Source organism: Maylandia zebra, linkage group LG7 (assembly GCF_041146795.1).
Source record: "Maylandia zebra isolate NMK-2024a linkage group LG7, Mzebra_GT3a, whole genome shotgun sequence".
Lineage (NCBI taxonomy): Eukaryota > Metazoa > Chordata > Actinopteri > Cichliformes > Cichlidae > Maylandia > Maylandia zebra.
In genome coordinates this window covers 13,599,027-13,627,018 of record NC_135173.1, presented here as the reverse complement: position 1 = coordinate 13,627,018, position 27,992 = coordinate 13,599,027, and the positions used below count along the sequence as shown (strand labels likewise).

The window sequence follows — 27,992 nt, the reverse complement described above, 5'->3', positions numbered from 1 at the left end:
TTACACAGCTACATTCTCGCCTGAAAATATGTTAAACGTTTATTTTGTGACCCAGAAAGAATAATAAGAGTAATATTAAAACTAACTAGCTGCCGCCATTGTTGGAAACTGAGCCGGGCGCTATGAATTCTGGGACAGAGCTTCTTCTTCTTCGGGGTTTAAGGGCAGCTGGCATCCTTGTACATGCAGTGCTGCCATCTTCTGTTTGAGTCCGTTATTACACTCTTAAATCCTGCTATTATTCCTGCGTCTTTTGTGATCTTACAAAGCTTCAAACGACACGTCGACTATTAAATCAGTCGTCGACGATTTTGATAGTCGACGTAATCGTGACTAGTCGACTAATCGTGGCAGCCCTACTGAGAATATAGCCCAGAAGAAGCGTATAGTATAGCTTTTATTTTGGAAAAAGCCATTTCTCTGTAATAAACTCTCTTTTCCAAAGATGAGTGATTCCTCAATCAGATACAGGGCTCGCAAAATCGCTAGCCCGACGTCCCGGGGCTAGCGATTTTTCCAGTCGGGCTACCAAAATCTATCTCTGCCCTGCCCGTCGGGCTATTGTAGGAAGAAAAATATATGTCAATGCTTTTGCATTCTTTCGGAATTGTAGCTGGGTAATTATGTCATTGGCATCGGTGAACCACTGTCAATATGTGACATATTGAAATCGCTTTTGAATTTGCGCTTGTTTTTTGCTTTCACTTTGCAAATGTCCAGGTGCCTTCTTTTGGCGCGCCGGTCGTGAGGAAAAGTCACTCGGGTCAGAACATGGGGTGCCACCATCATCCCACTTCTGACACCAATGTGGCGAGCTCAGACAAGGAGGAGACGGAGGTGTCGTTTGGTCTTGCTTCCCGTGAGCTAGCCAGGGAGCACAGCCGTTTATTGACATCTGCAGAAGAGCACTGCCACTAGCTAACTGCTCAGCGCGGCAACCGCACAGCAGCAACAACAACAACAACAACACACAGGGCGCCCTCTAACCCCGGAAGGACACACCGTCGCAGCGAGAGGGCGTCACCCGTCACTATGGCAACATAAACAAAACATAACTGTACAAACAGAACCCCAAACAGCCCTGACCCGCTACAATATGCTAGCGATTTTTCCAGTCGGGCTACCAAAATCTATCTCTGCCCTGCCCGTCGGGCTATTGTAGGAAGAAAAATTTATGTCAATGCTTTTGCATACTTTCGGAAATGTAGCTGGGTAATTATGTCATTGGCATCGGTGAGCCACTGTCAATATGTGACATATTGAAATCCCGTTTGAATTTGCGCTTGTTTTTTGCTTTCACTTGTTTCACTTTGCAATCGCGCAAACTGTGTATAGAGAGCGACAGCACTGATTGGTGAGTGATGATAATTTGCGCACCAATTCCTCTGACATCGTCTTATCAATCGTTAGCTTACTATACAAACATGACAAGTGAAATCTCCCGCAGCAAGCTTAAACATATGAGAGGTTGATCGCGCAGAGAATCGCTGACCGTTATGTGTGTGTGTGTGTGTGTGTGTGTAAAAGCAGCAGGATATATATTTTAGTTCTGCTGAGCCAAATAAGACAGGTCAGGGTGAAGAAGTGACAGCCAAAGAAAAGCTTACCACAAAACGGAAAAGTTATGACAAATCAGACTATAAGGCAAAAAGAAAGTGCAGCTTTATGGTTTCATGGACAAAAGAATTTCTGTGGCTGCAATATGACAAGCGAAATAACCAGGGCTGCACATAAGTGGTCGCAGGTGCGCATTCGCTGTCAAAAAAAAAAAAAAAACGCGCACAAGATATGAAGTTGCAACGCGTGTTTGCATACATAAGATTTTCTGGAGGAGAACAGACATTTGTTTAAAACTCTTAAAGATGTCGAAGAAGCTCCTTTAAGCAATTACTTTGGTGTTCCTCCACCTCCAAAGAAATGTCAGGAGTCCGAACCACAAAAGAAGCATGTATTCTCGGAAAAGTGGTTGCAGGAGGTGAGCTGGCTTCAAACAAATGATGAACGCACAGAGATGTGGTGCGGAATGTGCCGTGAAAATCCCACTCTAGCGGACAAAAACAGTGCTTTTTATATGGACGCAAACGCGCGTTGCAACTTCTTATCTGGTGCGCGTCTTTTATTTTGACAGCGAATGCGCACATGCGGACCACTTGTGTGCACCCGTGTAAATAACATAATGTTCTGCCGGGTGTGTTGTTGGTTGGTCGATTTATGAGTCGACAAGCGCCTTTGTTACTGGGACCAGTCATTTTAAGAAAGGCCCCCATTAGAACCCATGAGAAATGCAAGAAATGCATTATTGCTCAGTCTGCAATATCTTTCCCAGAACAAACACCAATTGAAAATAACATACTAAAAATAAACCTGAAAAATCTGTTTAGAACAGCGTACTATGTTGCAAAGAGTGAACCACCACTGGCAAAATTTAGCAGTCTTTGCAAACTTCAAAAAGCAAATGGCCTCGATCTTGGTTCCACTTGCCTCTTACTCGTGACTTCAGCGGAAATTTCAAATTCAAGATCTGACACAGACTGATTCATGTCCTACACAGTTCTTACAAGTTCATAGAAATTTCTGTTCAATTAGAACCAAGTATTTGAGTTGATGATTGTAATTTTTATACAATGTTGTAATTTGTTTTTCAACAATTTTTTGATTAATGTTTTGTTTCCTTTACAATATTATACTTTAATGTATAATATTGTAAAGGAAACAAAACATCAATCAAAAAAATTGCTCTCTTTTTTTATTCAGGCTACTTACATTTATTTTGGGCTACCAAAAACTGAAGAGTCCCTGCCCGAAGGGCTACCAGGGATTTTGAAATTTTGAGAGCCCTGAGATATATTTATTTTTTTAATTACTTTTGTTTCAGCAACATTAAATTTAAAAACTGTACTTTTGAGTTAAAATATATATTTATAATTTTAATAAATGACAAATTAAAAAGGCATGAACATCTTTTTGTATCGAAAAAATATCGAACCGTTACACCAAAGTATTGAACCAAACCGAACCGTGAATTTTGTGTATCGTTGCACCCCTACTACACTGATCACTATAGTTAGAATTAAGCACTTGAATTTTGAAAACAGAATCCAGCTGACCGCAGTGTGCAATCTACTGACATCTGGAGGTGATATTTTACACACTGTAACATTAATTCACCAAACAATAAAGCTCAAACTGTTGCCTAACAGCTAAGATGTTCTCGATATAAACCTGCTTTGAGGCTATTTTGTGTGGAGCTTGTAAGCACTGAATCTCCGTATATTGATGGCGTTTTGTTATTTGTCTGTGCATGTCTGTGCATGTTAGACCCTGTCTTGTGGCCTGTCCAGAGTATCCTCTGCCTGTCACCAGGTAGTAAAGACTGGTTGGAAAGCAGTTAAAACAAATGGATAGGTGGAAATAAAATGTGCAGCATGTAACACCTGTTCTTTTCTCAGCAGTTGCGTGAGTTTTTTGTCACAACCTTAGTTGTTATGCTGATTCATTAGGCCAAGTCCAACATAAATCATAAATTACCGCTGTGGGAATAAGGATCAGGCTTAATGATACAACAACTTTAGCAAATGAGGATATTTTCATTCAAATCATGTATTAATTATACAAAATACTGATGCTATGTACTGTAACCTTGCTTGAGTGTACATTGCTGTTCCTAGAAAAGAACGAGCACTGAATATAAATGTTGACTTTCTTAAGAACATGCATTGTTTGGCAAACCCGTAATCAATTTCCTGTTACTGTGTGAGCAGCCACTAAAACAGAGAAGAAAGCAGAAGACTCATAAAGCAGAGGTTAACAAATATTTCTCTCTCAATGTTTTTTTTTAATCTACTATGATTCCCAATTTTATCTATGGTTGTTAATGTGTGTTCATCTCTTGCAAAGTAAAGTCACTTTGACCTTTACAGTGTGGAAGGAAAAAGACTTTTTGCTATATAGCTGTTGGAACGGTCAACAAAAATAGCCCATCATATCATGTGTGCATTATTTGATTGTTTCCCTTCCATTATGCTCTCTAATTTCCTTCCTGCAGTCATTTGCTTGTGACAAATCTGTTACAAGCACAGGGAACATGCCTGCTGTGAACATGTGCATTATGGTAAAACAATTACTCAGCAGAATAATCATGATATTTATAGAAGAATTGTTCTGTTTCACTGTGAGTTTTAAAGTAGGTTGTCAAAGACATAAAAACAAGTGGTGATTGTTTCAATGAATTGCAGAACATCCTGAATAATTTTATAATGTAAGATGAGATATTAAAAAGCTTTAAATAGGGTATCAGCATAAACCTAAATCATGTATATTTCACAGATTTCTTCCTCAAGCAGTAAGATTTGATTTTTCATTTGGTGACAGCATATCTTAAATGATACTGTGTGCAATATTAATAAGATTAAAGCCACAGCTTTATCAGTCAAAGTGATGACTTGCTGTTTTTGATTCCCTTATCGTTAATGGGTTTTTTATATGGACAGATGACAGGTTTTTTTTTAGACAAAAAGCAGCACTGTGTCTGCAAGCTTGTGTAAGTTTTCAAGTAAGTGTCTTAGCCCCAGGAAAAGAGAGAACCCTGAATATCATAAAAATTATGCAAACCTGCAGTTACATTTCAAATGTATAAAAAAAACACGTGTTATTTAAAATCATCATACCTTGATGTGCATTTGTAGAATTTACCTGTGTTTTTCAGGAAAGAATTTGAATGTTTTCGGCTTTGAATGCAGGGGCTGAAGTGCCGCTGGCAGCCCAGTAACTTTGTTACCATCCCTTGAAATACTGCAACATTTGTCACATTCCTGTCAGTGCGGGTGGCATAGGAAAAAAAAAAAATGATGCTGTTGATATGGAGCACGGTGTGCTGACACCAAGTGTCTAATTCCATAGCATATGAGGATGACTTGCAGGACACATGGCTCGGCATACTATCTCTCCCTCATATCTTGAAAAACGGTAAAAACACAACTTCTTTCCCATTTTCTGTGTCTTTTTATAAATAATGTGTTGGGTCTAAACTCAGACCCCGCTGTATCTAAGACTTATTCCCATGAAAGAAAAGCAAGGCAACAACGTTCGATTTCTTGCGCAAGGGAGGCCTCTCGTCTGTGACCAGCACGTTGAAATGACCACACTGGTGGCCTCCTCTCGCCGCCTTTTATTGACAAACTTCAAACAATAGTTTACAAAACACCTCCCCTTGCAACCCCCCTTTGGTTACAAAGACAAGGCACTGTATGTAAATGTATACACTGAGTGTGTGTGTGTGTTTGTTTGTTGGTCAAAGGGTCATAAAACCTAAAAGCAGGAACAACATCCTTGGTCATAAAGAGGGTAGTCTTCCCCCACACCCAATGTATGGTTTACCAAAGATAACACAGTGAAACCATACAAAGGGTAGGAAGCTCTACCAAACATCAAACAGATCTTCAAGTTAGGATGTATCTACAATAAAACCTCCCCCAGCACAGAGTGGCTGGAGAGGTGGTCAGGATCAAAGGAATGGCTTTGATCCTACTGCTTAAACTAAGACTATACAAATTTAAGAAACACAATGGCGACATTCAACAATTAGACTTAACATAATGCCTGTCAATTTTTTCTGTTTTAAACCCCCAAACTGCTGCTGCGATACAGATAAGACTTTGGTATTGTGTTTTTATGCATTTACTGTTCAACAATATACACAAACTGCTTTACTGAACCATAAATTGTCATGCTGATAATAGATGGCTCTATATGCACCGCTCACTTTACGCAAGGAATCATCAAACCATTTTCTCATAGTGACAAATGTGAACAAATTGCATGCGTTGCGCTCTTCCAAATATATGCAAGATAAAATGTCATGCAAAAGCCAAGCATCAGTGCATTAGGCAGCCTGAGAAGTGTATTTTGTCAAAGTGGCAGACATGCGTCTTTTCTTTTCCCAAATTGAGATGCCGTGTGGATGTTTAAAATGATATGGTGTTACTTTTTTGCCACCATTACCATCTGCTCAGTCCACTATATGGCAGCTGTTTGCTTCTCCCTCTCTCCGTTGAGTCTTCAATTTCCACAGACACAGAGATTGATGGAGCTGCAGCTAATGGAGGCGGCTGCCCACCCACAGTGGACACGGTACACTTGTGAGGCTATACCCACAAGATGACACTCTCCTTTCGGTCTGGCTGATCTGGTGTCATATAACATACATACCCAAGTGTATCTGTGCCAGGCTCGGGTCAAAGGTCGTTCCAGTACAAATGAGCACAGCTGGTTCTTTGCTGATCATGCCTTTAAAAACAGAATGACTTAGATGATTTTTGGGGGGCTTGATACCTCTGGTAATGCTGAATTTCTCCTGGTTTGCTTCTGGTGTGTCTCATTCATTAGCTATGCTTTCTGCCCTTTTCATAATCTCAAATCAAATGTACTGCTGCCACATGTGGGATTATTGATGCTGTTATTTAATGACTGTCAGGATCTCTGGCATTTATTTGTGATCTATGGTCTCTGTGAAGAGCTCATACTGGGAAACATGCACTATATTTACAGTTTGATTTGATTTCTCTGTGCCTGGGAAAAGGCTGTCATAAATTACAGGAATCTCATGGAGTGAGGCACTGTGAAGCTTTATAAATTCCCCACAGGGAGGAGGGACAAAGAGACAGTGGAGGAGGCTGTGCTCTGAAAGGGCGATCTGTATGCGACTTCAGTGGGAGACAGCATCCTCGACTCATGGCACAAGCTCAGAGGCATTGCTTAGAATGTGGCTGGCTTGTCATGTAAGGCGAGACTGGCCGAGGCTCTCTGCTAGCCTCGGCCTGGAAACGCTTCTCATTCAGTCCCTCTTTGTGTCGGTAATGTTTTTCATGAGCGCTAAGGGCATTTAAGGAGCAACATCTTCAAGATGCTATTAGATATATTCCTGCATTTTGGTGTTCTTAGCAGTCTTTTAGCAAATGACACTATCTAATTTGGACCATCAGCCTGATCTGCTGCCAATTTTTCGGTGCATACACCAGCACAGCACATCCTGGGTGTCGTCCAGTGAGATAGATCTGTCTCCCTCTCTTCGGTGCAGAACCGTGGGACTAATTGAATTACACTTCTTAGTCCCATGGGAGTGCACAACTAATCAGCTGGAATCTCCGTGTTTGAAGGGGATGGTATGTCGTATCAAGGCTATACAATGCTTCCCCTGTGAGAAAGCGTTTGTATAGTTTTCTGTGACTGTAACATCTCCGAAAGGTGCTTAATCGATTGTTCTTTAACCTCTTGCTCCGTTTCCTAAAACTCATCTAAATAAATGTTTTAATAACTGTGTTTCGTATGTTCCAATAGATTGTTTTTGTTTTCAGGTATTATCTTATGTATTAATTTATTCTATATATTATGAGGATAATATTAACTATTATTACCTATTTAGAAGATAAGCTCATAATATCTTTTACAAGACAAAGATGGACAAGTAAGCAGCCATACAACCCAAAACATCTCAAAAAGTGGCTTCTGAAAAGAAACAAGCCTCAAAGTCTTCTTCCCTAGATTCCTTAATGTTTTCAACAAGAGATAGAAGCATGTTTAAATTTAGGTCTTTCTGTAAATAATTACGCAATCGAGGTGCACAAGAAGAAAATGCTGTTTTCCCAAGGTATGTCAGAAGTCATCATACATACATCAAAAAGAAACAGTTTAGAAGAGCATATCTGGTAACTGGGACAGAGAAGGTTGCAGAAGTCAACTGAAAGTTTACCTAAAAGGGCTTTATAGGGGAAAATATGCCAGTGCTGTTCTTTGAGTAGTCAATAATAGCCCACCATAATAACCAACCCACCAAATCATTAAGAATGCAATGGTGAGTTAGAGACTTTGCTTTTGCAATCCTAGAAAACTGAACAAGAAGCATGCAGAAACTTGGGACATAATTAGGATAACAGACCTTTCCATGCACAAAGAAGAGGAGTGTGTGAATGCCAAACATTATTAAATGTTTTAAGGATACTGTGAAGACAATAAAATGTATTGTGAAAATGTCAGCAACTAGTAAAACTTTCTGATCATCATAATTTACAGATCGTATTAACAAAACACCAGCCTTTTTTGCTCGTATGAAATGGTTTTTGTTTGCTTTGTTTTCATCATGAAAGTTAATACCATGCTTATAAATTGACCTCTGGTTGCAGTTGCATGAAAGTGTGTTCTTCATTAGAAAACCACTCTCTTTCCTTGTTAAACACAGGTAAGGCTGTGGGGAGAACTGCGGGTGTCTCCTACTGTGGACCCCTTCGTCTGTGGCTTTCTTTGTTGTCACCCTTTCATAAATCAGATTTACTGCTACATCTGTAGTGCCCATACTAATGAAGTAACACCCAGTGCAGAGACACAGCATTGATTTCATTTCCTGCCTCTTTGCCTGCTCCCTGGGTAGCTCGATGGAGATTACATGATGATATCATATAAAAGAAGAGATTAAAAAATCTGTATCCAACTGCAGTGTCACAGCTGTGTGCTCAGCTTCACAATTAGGTGCTGGAGTTTAAGAGGGAACTGCAGAGATGACCCTCGGTACCATGGGATAAGTTTTTTTTTTTTTTTTTTTTTTTTTTTTTCCTTTTTGGAGATGCTTGGAGCATAATTTTTTTTGTCTCGTTAAACCACATCGTTTCAGATGGGGAGATTTTTTTTTTCTTTTCTCTTTTCTTTCTTTGTTTTTTTTTTTTTAACTGGCCACCTTATTAGTTATGTCTGGTTGGGCTGAGCCCATTTTTGCTGTCAGAACTAGCTTAATTCTTAATTACACAGATTTAACTAAACGTCACACCGCACAGTTGCTGCACATTTGTCGGGTGCACATCAGTAACTCAAATCTCTGATTCCACCACATCCCAAATGAGATCTATTAGATTGAGATCTGGTGAGTGTGAAGGCCGTTTGGGAACAATGAACTCACTGTCATGTTCAAGAAATCAGTTTGAGATTAATTGGGCTTTGTGACATGATGCAGTATCCTGCTTAAAACAGCCACTAGAACATGGGCGCACTGTGTTCATAAAGGGGGGGTTGAACATGGTCAACAACAATGCTCAGGTAGGCTGTGATGTTTTAACAATGCTCGATTGCAACTAAGGGGCAAAAGTGGGCCAAGAAAATCTCCCCACACCATTACACCACCAGCACAAGCCTGAACCACTGATACAAGGCAGGATGGATCCATGCTCTTGTGGTATTTACACCAATTTTTGACTAAACTATCTAAATGTTGCAATAATTTTTCACATTTTCTATATTAAATATATACATTGTAGCCTCAGCTTCCTGATCTTTGCTGATAGAAGTGGTAACTGGTGTGGTCTTCTGTTGCTGTACATAATCTGCTTCAAGGTTTGACATGTTGTGCATTCAGACATGCTCTTCTGACTACCTTGGTTGTACCAAGTAGCTATTTGAGTTACTGTTGCCCTCCTGTCAGCTGAGTGCAGTCCAGCCATTCTTCTCTGATTTTTGGCAACAAGGCATTTTTCCCAGAGCTGCCCCTCACTGGATATTTTCTCTATTTTAGACCATTCTCTGTGAACCCTGGAGATGGTCGTGTGGGATAATCCTAGTAGATCAGGAGTTTCTATAATAACAGCCAAGTCACATTCAAAGTCACTTAAATCACCTTTCTCCCCCATTCTGTTGCTCAGTTTGAACTTCACCAGGTCATCTCGACCATGTCTGCATACTTAAATGCTTTGAGCTCCTGTCATATCATTGGCTGATTATATATTTATGTTAATGAGCAGTTGAAAGGAATGTTTAATGAAGTGGCTGGTGAGGGTATCTAGTATTTAAAATGACGAACTTTACAAGACCGCTGACTGACAACTAATAATGAGACAGATTTTAATGTAAACAATAACATTGTGAAAAAATGATTAACACCAGGTTCAAAAAATTGCTGAGAGGAAACCATTTACAACAAAAAAGTGCAGCCAAAAGGTATAAACATGTTTTGCTTGCTTCTGTGTTGACTTTCTCAAACAGTTTTATGAGCTCTATTGCTCATCTTTCTTTTTGATCGTGCCATTAAACATATGGTTTGGAGAAATAATGCATTAGATGGAGTGCATTACAATAAATACTCATGCAGTTTCTAGGATATTAGAATAAATGTTCTAGTTCATTCTTTGCTAACTTTATGATCCCCAAGAGGAAGAATGTGGAAGATTAACATGACAAGTTGATAATGCCAAAATTTTCTTAAGAACAGATCAAGAGAGAAAAAGAAAGAAGTTATATTTTGACTGTTTAATAATAACGCTAACTCATATGAAGAAGAATGATGTACATATAGTATAAACAGCTGATATTTTTAGTCAAGATAGATAATCATCCATTTGATGTCCTTTGATTTTTGTTTGCATGTTTTTGATGTTTTGGCATCTTGTTTCTACCTGCTGTAGTTTTTCCTTGAAATTGTCTCCGTGACATCTCTTTGTGGCAGATGATTGTCATGTTCTGATCAGGCACCACTGCCACACTTCTCATTTCTCATTTAATGGCAAACTGTGGAAAGCAGTTATTGAAAATAACATTTATTCTGAAAAGGGTGCGGGTAACATACAATTTCTGAGGTGTTGTTTTGTGTAGATAATGGACTGTTATCATAGTTACTCAAAAAGCAGAAATAATAAGTATTCAAGTTATCAGCTGGCTCAGTGCCCCCATTTAACTAATTAGAAGCCTGTGTCAGCATTAATGAGTTGTGCGCAATGGTGGCAGAATTCATTGGGCTAATTAGTGAATCTCAGAAAGCATGACACTCCGTGGCAATTTGCTGAGCTATACAGTCCATGGGTACCTCATAACTGACAGCCGTATGCAGGCCTGAGAATGACCATGGGTATAATAACTGTGGCAATCAGCCACGGAAAAATTACACATTATGCTGATGAACTGCACGTCTCATGCTTTAAGAAATGGGAGTGTGATGTAAAGTCTGATTTGTTGCACGTGTGTCATGGAAAAATCTGTTCCGCTGAGTGAGCAAATTAACTTTGTGTATGCAGGAATTAGGAGCAGATGATGAGAATATGCCATGAAAGAAACCTTTGTAATCTTCCAAATTTACATTCATCCATGCTATCTGTTTGCACCCCAGTTGTTGACTTTGAGCTGTTCAATAGTGAACAGAAAGGTCAACATCTGGGATAGATATTGTCTCTGAAATTATTGGGGAAAAGCAGAACATTGTGTTTATTTATAAACTCAGATACAGTAAGTTGATTTCATTAATGACCAACGCAGTGTGCCAAGGGGACGGCAAATTAACATGGGGCAGCAAACAAATACCACTTGTGAGGATGCAAGTAATCTACTAACAACAACACAGGCACAGCTTGTTACTTGAAATCTGACAAACATGATAAAGTTGTAGATTTTATTCATGTGTTTGTGAACAGTAGCACAGACCAAATGAGAGGCTGCTGAAGGACAAGCGGTCTGCTTTATAACTGGAAGTGTTAGTGGATCGTTCTACCAATTACAGGAAAATTACTCCAATGTTGCAATATTCGATCCACTCCCAAAAGGAACATCTGTAACTATATTGTGGGGAAGTTTAATGCATTAGGGGAAAGGTGAATTTCCGTGGAATGGAGTTGTTTTTTGTTGCTTCCAGCTGGTTGTGGGACTGTTTTCAACATTAAAACATTGTTGTGTTTATGGATGCATTCTCCTAACTATATACAACACATGGCCTGCCTGATTATTAAAGTAACTATAAAAATCTGCCAATATGTAGCTGACAATTTAAAACAAACATTTATGGAACCATAATTAGATAAATAATCATAACATATTGACTGGCCTAGTGTTTAGTAGATCAAGATTTTTATCAGTCACACAGGAAGCAGATATGTGATGGTTATTGTTAATTATTTATAGTGTATTATTGTGTTACAGGACTTTATGGGTGAACCCAAATTACTATTATAACTTTCAAATTAGCTCACTCTACCGCTCCACTCATCTTGGCCACTTTCCCTGAATTTTCTCTCCATCTGGTAGCTGAAAGTTGGCAACCATGTCACAAACGCAACAATATTTCAGTGTGGAGTGACTAAACGCAAAGCAAAATTAAAGTAGACATTATTTAATAGGCAGTAGTACGAGATTAGCATGACAGCTGTGGCACGTAGATGTTATTTTGTTGTTTTTGTTCTTATAGTAAGGCTCATCTTTAACATATTATGATGCACTCGCCTAGATGCAATTTAAGAAAAAGATTGGAGAACAAAAGTGTGATGCTAAATGTCATTTCACAAAAAGATACATGACCCTTTTGTTACGTGCTGTGATTAAGATTCAAGGAGTAGCATGTCTTTTTCTGTTAACATCATTGCAGAGATCCTTTTCACTCCCACAGGATTTGTCATTTACCAACCACTGGAGAGAAACCTACACACTTTCTATGTTTTTTTTTAACAAGTTTTTCCGACGGTGTTTCAGTTTGAGTCATTATATATATCGGGCAAACTGACACAATTTGTTTTTGGTGGTATGTTTAAGAAATCATGAGAATCTTTCAGAAGCTAACCTGCAGAGCATGGAGATGAGTGGTGTAGCTCAGGGGATGTGATATCCTCAAGCACAGACAGATTTTTAGATTATTAAATGGAAATCTGCCAGTGATACATTTTCCTATACTTGTTAGCAACAATTAAACCTAGTTTAACCCTTTCAGGAAGTAACCTGTGTATCTTTATAGAGCAGACTGTCTAAACTCTGAATTATTGCATTTTAATGGGTCTTGAATGTAGCAGAAGGGGCAGAATACCTTTTTGTGAGCAGGACACTCTCAGCTGTTCTTGTAGTCACTTCATCCTTTGTAACAAGCTTCGTCGTTGACAGGCAGGGTAAAAAAACGGTGGCATTTTCAGTCTTGAAACCTGTGCACATAAAAACTAGGTGTGTGCACGTGAGATGAAAGCACAGAAAAGTGCCTTTGAGCAGAAAGGCATCCTTGCGAGGGAACATTAATTCTTTGCATTCACAAATCAGTTGTTTCTCTTGGAAAACGGCACCATCATTCAAAGAAGATCGCTTGGAGCTCGGTTCACAGAGGGTAAGAGGGTCTCTTAAGAGGATAAGCGTTCAGGGACCAGCAAAACCATTTAGCTTCCCCAATGGCATCTAGGCTATATGAGAAATATGGATTCTTACTGGACTGAGCTAAAATTTGCATACATATGCATCTAAGAAACACATCAGTTTATTTGAGTACACAGTTATAATCAGATTAACTGCTGTGGCTTGATTGATATATTGATAAGGCAGCTAACTGGAAATGCTCTCACTGATCTGCTATGTTCAATGAAAGGATGATCAGCCTCAGATACTGTATGTCTGATTTTGTGCAAATTTAAAACATGAACTTGAATCAGTAAATACTGCAATGTGGATCACAGCAATAGCAAATAAGGCATTTTATTTACTTACTTTTGCTTTAAACAACTAACAGCTGGTGATTTTTGTCGATGTTCAGTCAAAGGTTAAAAAATACTTTTGAGATAAAAGTTGAACCAACATAGACCTCACCTTGAACATTACCTTGAACATCCTTGTTAGACTCTCTAGAAAATTCTCATCTCTTATTTATTTTTAAACAATTTCAATAGAAAGAATTTTAAAAATAAAACACGTGTCCACTTCAGGCATGAACCTGTGACCTTTTGGGCCCATTTGGTTTCCTATGGAGCTAACTGATGCGACACTTAAGTAATTATATTACTCTGGACAAATTCAATAAATGTGACAGACGTTAGATGCACATAAATATAAATCGGTGTTGCTTTAAACAAACCTGTCTAAAACTAGTCTTTGTAAATGGGAAAAACACGATATGTGGCCATCCGTTCAAAACCATGCACTAACCAGCTTGGAAAAAACCCCACACAGTTGCATTTAAGTGCCGCATTGCAATAATTTTCACTGTGGTTAGCTTCACAGCAAGAAGGTCCTGAGTTCAATTCCACCATCAGGCCAGGGCCTTTCTGTGTGCAGCTTGCATGTTCTCCCCGTGTTCGTGTGGTACTTCGGCTACCTCCCACAGTCCAAAGACATGCAGTTTTTTGGGGATAGATTAATTGGATTGGTTAGGTTAATTGTCAATGCACTAGCAGTGCGACCTGGGAAAGGTGTCAGGGTTTGATGTCCATTGATGATGTCATTTTCTTAGGAACTATGATTGTTTTGCTGCATACGAATTTGCCAAAAATCACATCTTCCATGAAAACATAGCTTCCCTGAAACTAAATATGTTGTGTAACAGCCTATCAGACTTTTTCTTATTAGTGAGAAATAATAATGACTAGTTGTTCCTAAAATAAGTATCTACCTTCATGTCCTTTCCTCTAGTTAATGTATAGAGGTTTTCTCCCTTTTGTGTGTTGTTTCTTGTGAGTTTGGTCAGTCTTAGTTAGCTGAGTTTCGGTTTGATGAAGCCATCAGTTTAACTCTTTTATAGCTTTTTCTTTTGTTCTTTTATACGTGTATTTGCATTTTTATAAATAGTGGTTCATATGTTTTGAGTAAAATTTAACCCATTTAAAAAAAATCTTATTTCTTTTGCCTCACCAGTTCAAAATATATGAAATTTATATTGTTTATTAAATATATGACATAAATTACATTATATATAACATTATAATTATTTGAATAGTATGAAAGTAAAACGTATTTCTGTGGACCCCCCACACTGTTGCTCAAACATGCTGTCTACTCTGGAAAAGTGAAATGCTGAGAATGAACAGCTGTGCCTTAATCTCCTAAACTTTGTTCCTTCTTAATGTGTTCTTATGTTCTTCTGTTTTTGATGAAGTACTATAATTACATTTTGAATTACATTTTCTTACTGTATGAGTCACAGACTACATTGCAAATGCAATCACAAACCTGATGGGATGAAGTAACTACTAAACTTTTTTAAACTTTCTGCACAGGCACGGTAAGTGTGTATAGTGAAAGCATGATCATAAACCTAGGAAATGAAATCATTATTCATAACTTTATATGACTAAGATGAACAAATAATAGTAAACTCAGCATTTATTTATTTATTGCAGGCACTGAGTTGGGAATGATTTGTAATAGTCAGGTACATATATTTATACCTTTTTGGGGAAAAGGATCATTTATTTGCATTTTGACAGCTTCTCGATGATTTACCTCTTGCTTCACCTTCAGGAGAAAATTGCAGTTTCCTATTCTGATCCGCCTGTCTCTAACACTTTCTGGCTAATGGGCCATCTAGCTACAGAGGGTTGCAGCATGATGATGTGCTTTGCATTCAGCTAGGAGTGAGAGTCAGGGAGTGCAGTGTTGTTTGTCTACATCCACATTAGATGTTGTGCATCCAACAGTCTCTAAGCTCATTACGGTAATCAGGTTAAAGAGAGGAGAACTGGGGAGTGCTTGGCTTATGGCATGTTTCCTCTGGACTTCCCCAGTGAGAAGGAGAACCTCTCACACAAGCTCCGACTGAGCTTGTGGGACCCAGCCCTGCAGACGCCTGCTTCTAATGATCGGCTCCTGCTGCTTCTGTTTGTATGAAACCCACACTGGGGTATCCAAATGCACCCATGCTGTCATAATGACCAGCTTGTAATTGTAAAGCCTTTCTCATACACGCCCATTCTTTTCTGTGTTCTGAGTTTCTGACCCATTTATTGTGGTTTAGTTTAGTAAATAGAAAATCCTGCTTTGTGAAATGAACTGTGTTTTTTGTACATCTGGAGCAATCTGCAAGAATGCAACAGATAAAAAAACACATGAGTCTTTAATGTGTTCACAAATCTGCAAAAATAGTAGAGAACCTGTGGAATACAGTTGACTGTATAAAGCAGAGAAAAATTGTTGCCTTTGGTTTTTGTTAGTTATAGTTGTATGAGTCACAAAAGCTGTAATTCAGAGAAATAATAGTGTTTGCCCTGCATTTGCCTCTCCTGTTTATGCCTTGGTTTCTCCTGAAATTCTTGAACTCTTACTGCTGTTTGTGTTTTGCCTTCCTTGCGAGAAGCTGCATAAAAGTTCACTAAAAGTGTTTGAGACGCACTTCAGCTGGTCTGTGGCAGTGATGGGTTGTCTCTTAAAACACTGAGTGTTTGCGAAGCCATTCAAGTAAGTTCAGTTACCATCCTAAGAACTACTTCTCTTTTTTTTATTATCAATTGATTTCTTAAGCACACTGCACCCATTTTTTTTCCTGCTTTGGAGCTGACAAAAGCCACCTGACCTGAGAAATTCCCAAAACCAGGGTTTCCATGGCAACCAGCAGATGTAGAGCATGAAATATGGAGTCTGTGAGCCCTTAACTAAGCATGGCAGCATCCCTTAAATGCTCCACTCCATAGCATGTGGCTTCCCTATCTTAGCGAAGGTCCATGTCTGTGATGCTCCTCTGCCCCGCTGAGCACACACAAAAAAGGCTTTTAAACAGTCAGCATGGTTCTCATCAGTTGACCGTGTTGCACAATATGCCAAAGATTTCCACGCTGTGTGTGGGAGGGTGGTTAGTTGACCAGATGTTTCTGATGTGGATTTAAGCCAGAGATGTTTGTTTCAGCTAATCAAAAAGATTTTTTTGTTTAGGGTTGGAACTCCAGAGAGTAGGTGTTGTCTGCACTTCTAGTCTTATAACAATATGAGGGTAATACACTGAACTCTTTCCCCTTCCCCTTCTTCTTCTTGTTTTGTTTTTTTTTTTTTATATATAATCAAAAATGCCTTTTTCTAAAGAAAATATTGTTGTGACTTTTGAGGGCTATGAAGTTTCTGTAAATACTTTTGTCGAATACAAAAATCTGAAATTTGCCCTTTTCTGTTTGCTGTTTCTGTGTGCTTCAAAAACATTCTTCAAAAAGTCTCCCAATTTGTCAGCGGGTCTCCTGCACTCAGCCTCTTCTCATAGAACTTTCTGAAGTGTACAGTGCTTGTGTGAGGGCACATTGTTCTATACACCTTCCCCAGCCAATTTAAACATTTGATTCTCCAGTGCTTTTAGTCCTTGCTGAGAGAAAAACAAAGCTGCGAGGAGTCACACAACAATACAGTGCCTGGAATGTACTCCCAAGCTAACTAAATAATGGGTTTTCTTGTTTGCCTTGGTCTTCCACAGTTTGCTCTAAATTTTTAGTTTCATTTGAGATATTGACCAATCATTCATCGTTTTTGGAGAGTTTGCACTAATGAAAGCTGTTTCATTATTGACTGGAGGGGAAAGGTTCTCACTTAAGGGCCTTCTCTGTACGTTGTGCGTCTGGCAGTCTTTGTCCATGTACATCTTCTTCACTATACTGTAGGGATCAATGCACCACTAGGCGATTTCACAGACAGTCTCTCATTCTCACAGCTCAGCTCTCCACACATAATACTATATTATGTTTCTCCGCAGAACCTTCAACAAAGCAGCGAAACTGAAATGACACTCACTGAAAGGTGTTTTCATTTTTCAGACATGCTCTATCAAAGTGAATCAAAGTCACCTCCTTCAATCTCTTTTTCTGCTTAACATCTCAACGTACTTGTGACAGGATAGCCGCGAGGCCCTGTGGATCAGCCAGGATTGCATAGTCGCGTACACAGAAGAAGCAGCCCTTAAATTGTTGACGCTCACGCTTAGACGCTCGTCTAGTTGACATTTAAAAGCCAGCTTTACCTAAATTCCTTAAATAACTGCAGACTATCCTACACCCAGATGACCGCAGAAGAAGATGCAGCCTTGGACCAGAGGGCAGGGGGGTGATGGTGACTGCTCCTTCTGCTGCTGTCCAGCCTTATATGTCCAGGAAAAGGTGGACACGCCAGCAGCCATGGCAACTTGGGCAGAGTTGGTGATCTGGAAACAATGGGCCAACAACATAGCCTCTCCCTGAACCTCCTCTCGCATAACTACATAGTTTCACTCACTGCACTGTCAACAGTAGATATTACACTTACACAGACCATTTTGATTATTATTATTACTAGCAAAACTCCTCCTACAGTTGGTTATTACCAGACCTGTGGTCCCTTTTTTCTTCGCTCATGTCGCAGTGTGTTCTGATATCAGCTACTACACACAATGCATGTAATTTGTAAGGATTTGAACAGAGATGTTGATAATCGTCTTGCCCTACGCAGTTAAAACACTAAGTTCTAATTCGATAAAAATGTGTCTAGGACTTCGGGAACAGACAGGCATACACTACAATCATATTAGTAACTATTAGTGAGTTCAGTAATTATTATTACTATTATGTTAATAAGGGTTAAGGGTTAATACTTTACAACTGGACTAATTATTCTACTGATGATGCCCTTAGCTAGAGCGTGTTTCCTTTGCTTTCCTTTGTTTTGTTTTGCTTGAAGAGCCAGAACAACGAATCTCTACCATTGTGTCAAGATCCCTTCCTTACAGCATGCCAGAGGATATAAAATGCTGATAGAGTCCCTCACTGTATCACACTTTGGAGCGCAGCCAGCATATGTTCCATTCCACTGCTCTTGATACTGTAATCAGCATGCAAGTGGTAGTAGGCAACTGCCAGCTACTGAAGTATGAGAAAGTGACTCAGTGGTTGGGAGGCAGCGCAGACAGAAGATTGGAGTCACCTGATTTGGAGGATATGAGACTCCAGGCAGAACATACTGAGCGATCATGGGAGCAGGAGTCGTGAGAGTGCAGTCTAATACTTAATCCTCTAATACTGCTGTCTTTGATTGTCCACTGGAGGGTGATTCATTTTTGAATATTTAAATATGTGAAGTCTGTAGGGTTTGCATACAGAGTCCGGGTGTGCCACCGTGTGTTATATGTCTCAAGCTCTGTGCAGCCATCATCAAACATAAAAGACACGATCCCATCTCATTTGTTTTTCTGTCATTAAAAAATTGTGCTGTTCATTTTTTAACAAGTATTGTCATTATCAGTTGTCTGATTAGCAGACAGCTCTTGCAAGCTGGAAAGACGTCATATGTTTGATGCTGGTGTATGGTGTTGGAAGGGAGGAGAGAAACTGGTGTTGAGAAACTTAGAGTGGGGTTGGCATCTTAATTGTGACCTTTATAATTGTGATGCAATGATTTCATGAGCCGTGTCGGCCTTGTACTTACTTATTCTTCCACTAATTACTGTCACATCTGTGGAGTTTTTCCTTGCTACCCCTTAATCTTCCCAGTTCTAAAATTGTGTTATAGTTTATCACTGGTATATACTGTATTCCTACTATCAAAGCAGAATGTTTGAAAAATATGGATGAAAGAATCTATAAGAACACACCCTCTGACTCGGTTTAACTTTGCTGTGTACTGAAATTTATTTTGTGTTTAGAAAGGTTGCATACTATACAGGGTGTTATTAGAGAGCAGTAGTTGAAATGGTTCATTCAAATTGACTCTGCCCTTTTCTTCTGTGTGACCCTCAATTTGCACAGGGCTCAGCGGCATGTACTGTCTCATTGACTAAGTTGGCATCAACTTAGCATTCATCAGCGTTTTGCTAAAGGTCACAAATTACAGTCGAGAGTTAAGATCTGTCTAGGATCGCCCATTCTGCTGATGTCATTCAAGCTTATCAAAAGGACATTAAGATCTGGATAAAATCCAGTTGTGCCTGTTAGAGGTACAAAAACACTGTTTATTTGACTTTGTATTGCTCATTAAGGTGACATCCCATTTTTAATCCATAGGGTTTAATATGTGAGAACATCCTAAAAGTGTTCTGTTGGGTTGAGTTCAGGACTCTGTGCAGGCCAGTCAAGTTCTTCCACACCAAACTCACTTATCCATGTCTTTATGGATTTTTATTTGTGCACTGGTGTGTAATCATGTTGGAACAGGAGGTGCCAACCTCAAACTGTTACCGGAAATTTGGGAACATGAAATTTTCAAAAATATCTTGGTATACTGAAGCATTAAGAGTTCCTTTCACTGGTACTAAAGGGCTGAGCCCCACACCATAATCGCCCCTCCAACAAACTTTCCACTTTCCAAAGTTCAGTCAGACAAGTTGTCCTCCCAACCGCCAAAACCCAGACTATCCAACAGATTGCGAGACAGAGAAGCTTGATTTGTAACGCCAGAGAACACATCTCCACTGCTCTAGAGTTCAATCGCAGCGTGCTTTACACCAATGCATCCAAAGCTTTGCATTAAGTTTAGGGTGTACGGCTTGGGTGTAGCTGTTTCTGTGGAAACCATGAAACTCTATGCAATGGTCTTGAGTGAATCTGAAAGAAAGTTGGCGACCTCTGCACACTCTGCAATGACCGCGCTCATGGCCGTGTTTCCATTGTTCTCATTTGCTTCCACTTTCTTATAATACCAATAGCAGTTGACTGTGGGATATATAGTAGTGACTTGTTGCACCGGTGACATCCTATCACAGTATTTACTGAGCTCCCTAGAGCGACCCATTCTATCACACGTGTTTGTAGAAGCAGTCTGCATGCCAAGGTGCTTGATTTTATATACCTATGGCCAAGGAAGTGATTGGAATACCTGAGTTCAATGATGGGTAAGTGAATACGTTTGGGAATGTAGTGCAGATCAGTTATTGTTGGTGCTCATGTTCTGTCTAAAGTGTCGCCGTTGTCCCATGTTGAAGTGACCCTCATTAATTAAACAAACCTCATTTTATACAGCAGAAAATGAGGTTTTCTCCATCCATTATATCTCCTCCGATGAGCTGAGTGAGGTAGTTGATTGCAAAACTCAGTTTTATTACTGTTGCACACAAGACACGTCTCAGATGACAGCGTAAATGGCAGGGTGATGCCATCAAAAACTGAAAGTATGAGTGCAAAAATGCATATGTGAAGTAGGAGATGTCCATCAAGTGACAAACTGTGATCAGCCCAGATTGTTTAGAGGTACCTGTTGAAACTGTTAGAATGAAACTGTCCTTTTTTGACATAAAATGAAAAGCAGTCTGCTTGTGTCGTTCTTTTACCTGTGCTGGCCGCTGGGACCACAGAGATGAGATGTTAGAACTGAGAGGCAATACTTTTTTTTTTTTGGTTTTCTTTCTGTGAGCAGCAACTAAACACAAGATTATAGCTGAAAGCAGCAATCAGAGGGCAAAGCAGTAGGCACCAGCCTGTACAGCAAGAAGAGAGATGTTTTTTGTTTTGTTTTTTTGACAAGATCTAGAAAGTGTTTGAGCCAATACAGCCATTTCAATATTATTTTTTTACTTTTATTGAAATATGTATCTTCTACACTGATTTCAACTAGCTGTAATAAGCTAAAACTAAATTTCTGTAAGAGTTCATCTGTGTCAGTTCTCTTAAAGATTCCTTTAGATGGTGGGCCTTGTATTTGTTTGTATTTACTTAACCCTGAGTCACAATTCAAGTTTGGTTTTGACTGATCAAAATGATGCTTGGATATTACTTGATCTCTGTATTGGTGGCTTTGCACTGATTCTGACTGTTAATAATGGACGAACTCTTGGTAAAAATCCAAAATTCCATGATAACTTTGGTGAGAAGGTTTGGGCTTTTGAACTCTGCCGCAAAGTTCATTGAGGTTCTGAATATTGACTGATTTGAGGAATCTAAATGTTTCTTTATTTATTTATTTTTATTGATTGTACAGTAGATATCAGGAGAAGAACATGTTAGTTTTTGGCTGACTACAGCGTGTCTAACCTTTCCATGTGGACATTTGCATGTTTGCATTGTGTGTGTGTGGGGGTTTCCTGGGGATACTCTGGATTCCTCTTACGTGTCAGGTTAATTGGCGATTCTAAATTTGACATAGGTGTGGATGTGAGCGGGGATGGTTAAGTCTCCATGTTAGAGCTGTGATGGGCTGCTAACCTGTCCAGGGTAAATCCAGCCTCTTGCCATATGTTACTCATTGGCCACCAAGCCTATGCTACTTGAGCTGAAACATCTATGTAGTGATACTAACAGTAAAACCAAGTTTGATTATTAAGATCAGCATGAGCTTTCTGATGAAATGCTTTTTACAATGCTGAAGTGCTTTTTTTTTTTTTTTTGGGCAAATTAGAATAATTCAACTATATTTGTGGATTATTAAAACACAAACAAAAAAACATCCATTGTATTTTTCTGGTTTTAAATTATATTCTGGATTTAATTGTGTAGAATTAATGCTTTCCAGACTGAACATAGAAAAATATGTTCAATCTGGAAACCCTCAAACCCACCATATGGTCGGCAGTGAGCAGTGCATAATAGGCACACCTGCGTGGATTGAGTGGTTGAATGTACTTGACAAACACCTGTTCTGTATTTTATAGTCGTAATAATCATAAATACAGCGATCACGTACCCAAATATGTATCTGTGACATTGGATAAATCTGTAAAGAATTTACTTGTTACTCACTCCTCGGCATGAGCTAAGTGCTGCTCATTAACAGGGTAGTGGATAGCAGATTTTAATTATTACCATTTTTAAATAATTAAATATTTTTCTAAATTTTGGTACTTAAAGGAAATTTTCTACATCACTTTTGCTCTATTTTTATGTTCGTTTGAAATTTCACAACGCTGAACTACTGACTCCCAACATAGTTCCCATTTCATGTTATTGCATCACTTTGTCTGCCATAGTTGTTATCAGACAAAAAGCAGATGTAGGCCAGTGGAGTAGAGGCCACTTAGTGTAAATTCTCATTAAGAGATTTATGGCTAAAACTGTGCTTGACAATGATAATGAAATCATTGTGGGGTAAGATTTTCTGCTGGGGACTGATCTGTATCCATCAGTGTATGTCATAAAATAAAAATGTTTGGGCAACATCTGCCCGAGCCACAGTTAACCGCTCCCACTGCGAAGCCAGGCCAACTCACAGTCAGTCTCCCAACTTAGTGAATGGCTCAAGGACTGACTGACTGACTGACTGACTGATTGACTAAAGGACCAACTCACTGGTTGACTGAGTCCAGCTGGGAGGGTGGAGTTCTCCTCCTACAGAAGCTGTTTCTGCCTCCATTGATTAGGAAGCCAATTCTTCAAATCTCTAAATGAGGGATGGTACATTCAGAATATTTTCTGTGTTGTACTGAGTCCAAACTGCTGGACCTCCTAACGTAATGACATGTCAGTGTAACTTAGAAGAATTGGCATAAGGATGCACTTGCCCAAGTTCTCAATTTACCAGCTAATGTATTGAGTGCTTGTCTAACCTTGAAATAGAATAAAGAACTGTAAAGATTTTTTTTATTTTTTTTTACTCCCTGTCAGCTACAAGTGTAAGTGAATGCCATTTGCTTTTAAAAATAAAGGAGAAAGTGTTAGATGTATTGCTCTGTTTCTGCTGTGGATCCTTTTGAAGCAGAGCTGCTGGAGGACGCTCTACTTCACTGGATATTTTTAGTGTAAGAGGAGCTGTTCTCTCCCTTCTTACAACAAGGACAAGAATCATAATTTCTGTCAGTATCTGTACCCACAAATTGCATTACAGCAGTGTGCATCACCCAAGAGCAAATCCTATAGTCCACACAATGGGTTACAGCTGCAAGGTTCTTTTATAAATGTAGCTGGGAAAAAACAAGTTGATGTAACTGTGAATGTCTCTCATTTTAGACTCTGGGTCTAATGCTTTTTTTAATCGTAATCAACAAGCACTGCTTGACTACCAGCCCATTAGTTAAAATAGTACTGTGCAAACCTCTTATAACAGCTTGTTCATAGTAATCATGCTGAACTTAAAATAGCAAGGGTCAGTGCAGCTTTATCATGCTGTCCATTGATTGCTATGTCCTGCATGAGCAATGATTAATTCATTTATGAAACATGTGGAGGAAATGATAAGGGTTAGATGAAAGCCTTTGACTTATTAATTATTTGAATTGCATTCAGATTGGTGCAGTGACTTTCTTTCTGCATGGAAATGGGCGAAAGGACACCTTGATACAAAATTTGATATAGTCTCTGCAAGACATGTAAACCTAGTGTACTACTGTATTGTTGCGCTATATATTCCTTCAAAGAATAGAGCAAATATGCCCCACCCATCATTCTTTTGGCATTCCTTGAGTATTTAATTTTTTTTGCATCAGTGTACCATATTAGCTTCAGCTGAACAAAGGGTGTCTCTGTGGCTCCATGTGATTTTCAGATGAATAACCTGGGGCTATTAAAGCAACAATATGCATCATATCTTACTGTGGAAAGAGTCTCAGTTGTTTTGCAACAGCAAGAAGTGGCCGCTCGAGATCCTGATTGGTGCTACTTTTGTTTCTTTAATGTCTGTTTCATATGGACATCAGAATCTCTGGTTTTCTTGTCTGCTACAGCATAGAAGTCACACAGCCAGCACAGGAAGTTTCACAATTTCAGCTTACTACAGCGACCATGTCTCTAGTCGCCTAACGCCAGTGGTTGGGGTAGGGTATTTTGTAATCGGTGCATGAAGGTATATAAGTGCAGTGGAGGTAGGTTAAAAACCATAGCTCATGCTGCTCTCCAGTGGTCACTTGCCAAGAACTCTTTATTGTTTTTAGTGTTGGAGAGTAACTGGTTATATGTAATAGAGTAATTGAATTATAAAATTAATGTACCCTGGTTCTTCCATATCTTACATATTGTGTGGAAGTGTGGGGAAATGCATATAAAAATACAACTAATCCATTAGTCACAGTACAGAAACGAGCACTGCGTATTATTCACAGGGCTGGTTATCTAGATCATACTCACAAATTCTTTCTTCAGGCAAAGTTACTTAAATTCCAGGATCTGGTTGTATAAAGCTTTTACTAAACTTTTACCGGCAAATTTACAAACTAGATTTGAAATTCGAGAAAAGGTTTATAATGTGAGAGGCTTTGGAGAATTCAAATTACCCAGAACTCGAACAACCCGTAAAGGTTTTTGTGTGTCTGTATGGGGTGTGAAAATCTGGAACAGTCTGAGTTTACAATTGAAACAATGCAAAAATATTCGATTGATAGATTTAAATTTCTCTACAAACAGTTGGTCTGGTCACAGTATACTCAATGATGGTTTTTAGTGTGCTCTGTAATGTCTGTTCTCTTACCATTGCTGGTATGGATTCCAAAAAAAAAAAAAAGTGTGCGCATGTATGTACATATATGTACATGTGTGTGTAGATATATATGCATGTATATGTATATGTGTTTGTTACTTGTAGTTATTACTGCCTGTTACCTGTGGTAATGCAATTTATAATTTATATATTCTGTATTCAGTTATGAAGGCTCTAATTGTTGTTTGCGAGCTGCTGTTTAGATGCTTGTATGTGCCCGGGGCTGTTGATGGGTCTGTATGCAATGATGGGCGTAGCTGCGGGAAGTTTATTGTTTTTTTTGTTGCTGAGTGAGTATAGGGGTGGGATTTAATAAGTTTTCTTTGTCCCACTCCTTTTTCAGGCAATTTTTGTTTTTTGTTTTGTGCATTTTATGTTCAATATAGGTATTTGTTGTGCCTGAAAATGAACGAATGAATGAATGAATGTAGCTGTAATCAGATACTGTAAGAAGGCATGTAATTATAGTTGCTAATCAAAATCATCTGTAATTTCTTTAGTGAGGTGCTTCTATGCAGAAATTCATTCTGTTGCTTTACATCTTTTTGGGACATACTTCAGTGTTTATACATGAAACATTGGATGGCTTACAAAGAGCTTCCAGAATGTACTTTTCTTTTCTTTCTTTTCTGTTGTTTGAATTTGCAACACCTCATCTGCCTGCTCAACACAAAGTAAGTCTGCTATCCCTAAGCCCAGCTGGCCACGCTAAATTCAGTAGCCATGTCATCTAACAAGAAAATGTCTTCCAATGTTTTCTCTTTGACTTTTGAAAACTTCTCCCATATTAACTTTATTAATGTATAAAGCATATAAAGGTTGGCAAACCTGAAGAGCAAATCCTGCAGTGTATGCAGGAATTTCCTACTTTGTTGTAAAGTTTGTTGGAAAACAAATCAAAAAGTAATTATGATATAAGATTGTATATAATAAACGGGGTGGCTCAAGTGGTATAGCGTGTTGTCTACCAACTGGACAGTCAGTGAATGGATCCCTGACTTCTCCAGTCTGCATGCAGAAGCATGCAAAGCACCCTAGATAGCAGACCTGAGTTACTCCCAATGGATCAAACAGAGTGCGAACAATGGAATGTGTGTTTGAATGGGTGAATGAGACAGCTGTAGAAAGAGCTTTGAGTGCTCAACTGAGTAGAAAGACACTATACAAGGGCTAGTCCATTTAAATTAAATAACCTTTCATAAGGATCTTTTACAACTTTTGTCATTATGTTAACTGATTTGTCCTCTGATTGCTTGTTTTTCACCAGTGTACCGGCTAGCTTTAGCTGACTTTACAGTGATAACTTTAGTGAATACCATAGTGTATATACATATTTGGAGTAGCCTGATAGCTACATTTTCAAGAGAAGGTGAAAAATGAAACGCTATCTTTTGAATATTGCCTATTTTAAAAAGTCTGCACTGTGTTTGTTGTAAATGAAGTCATAATAAAGATGTACAGTATTTATGGTGGCTGATTATTGCCTGTTTTCTTTGTAACACATCTGAGCTTGGTTGCTCTCAGTTTGTGGAGCTAAATATAAATTTAGTTTGTGAATTGCTGAGATATAGAATTTAACTCCATAGCTGATTAAAAAGGCCCTCTCTTGCCATTACATGCCCTGCTGTTGAACTTTCCGTGCTCCAGATGGTATCCAGATGCATACAGTGGACATGAAGGGAACTGACCTTGCTTTCAGTCAGGCAGGGATAAAAGGCTGATGTTTTGCTGAGTGTCAATGCAGGATGTAAAGAGGTGGCAGAGGAGGTGGGGTGTGGAGCGGTTTAGCCAGTTAACATTTTCTCATTGCACATATGCTTTAATGCTGCTGTTTGAACAGTCCTGAGAACTGCTGAAGTCGGGAATTACTCTCAGCTCTCCATTTATACAACATCTACCTTTCAAAATAATAATACACCATGGGCTGAAGATAATAATGCATACTATATAGCTACACTACCTGCTGTTTTACTGACGGCTTCGCTCCAGAGTTACATTCACTTGCATTCCAGCTTGTTAAAATCTAATTGTTGGTCTTTACAATAGCAGTGCTTAGTTTAGAGTTGCCCTGTAATCTACCTTTTATCCCAGAGTGGCTGTTTTTTATGCTCACAGTAATAGCTGCTGATTGTGTAAGTAGAATAAGAGTGGTTTGCATCTGCATGCCTATTTCTGTGACTTTTCTACAAATGCAGCAGAAAAAAATTCAAAGAAATAATTTCGGTCTTTCCAGTGTTGTAAGTTGCAGTGGAGTGACCTTGAAACTCCTGTTGCACTGTGTGGAAATATTTTATACTCAAAGAAAAAGCTATTGTAAATGAATAAAATATATATATATTTATCATTGTGCCACTGTTTTTTTTTTTTTTTGTTTCTTTTTCAGAAGGTTTTGTCAACCTAAAGCAATCATTTCAGAGAGCAATGTGCCGTAGTGTTACGTTATCCTTCAAGGATTGTCATTCGCACTTCTTTTAAGCCTCATTCTGCGTCAGGTTTTTCATTTTGTTTGGAAGCATTTATAAAATCAGGTCTGATTAGGCCCAATATTGTTTTCTGTCTAGCCACCTCCTCAGTTGTTCTGTGACAGACTTGTGCAATAATCCAAGCAGTTGTAGCTCTCAGGTTCTGCTCTGCTGCTGGTGTTACAGTCAGTCATTAGAGCTGTATCCTCTCCAGATGGCTCCTGACTTCCATCATCTCTATTGAATTGTACACGTTCAGACTCCCCAGCAAGCTGCTCTTTGGCCATTTTCATGTCTTAATATTTGCAGGAGCAAACAAACCTAATCTAATGCAGGACTCTGCTGATGGACTAGTGATGGTCAAGGGAGATGGAATTACAGAAATGTTTGTCTACCGTGCTGTTTTAGTGAGCGTGATAAAATACAAGAATATGAGGTTGAACAGAGAGGCACACACAGTCTTGATAAAAAAGGAAAGTATATCCTCCTTAAATT

The 27,992-nt window shown here is 38.9% G+C and overlaps 1 protein-coding gene across 3 annotated transcripts in view; it reads left to right on the top strand.

Moving 5' to 3' along the window:
* Positions 1-27,992, top strand: part of tln2b (talin 2b) — a 96,001-nt gene that overhangs the window by 12,510 nt on the left and 55,499 nt on the right. The window lies entirely within an intron of this gene.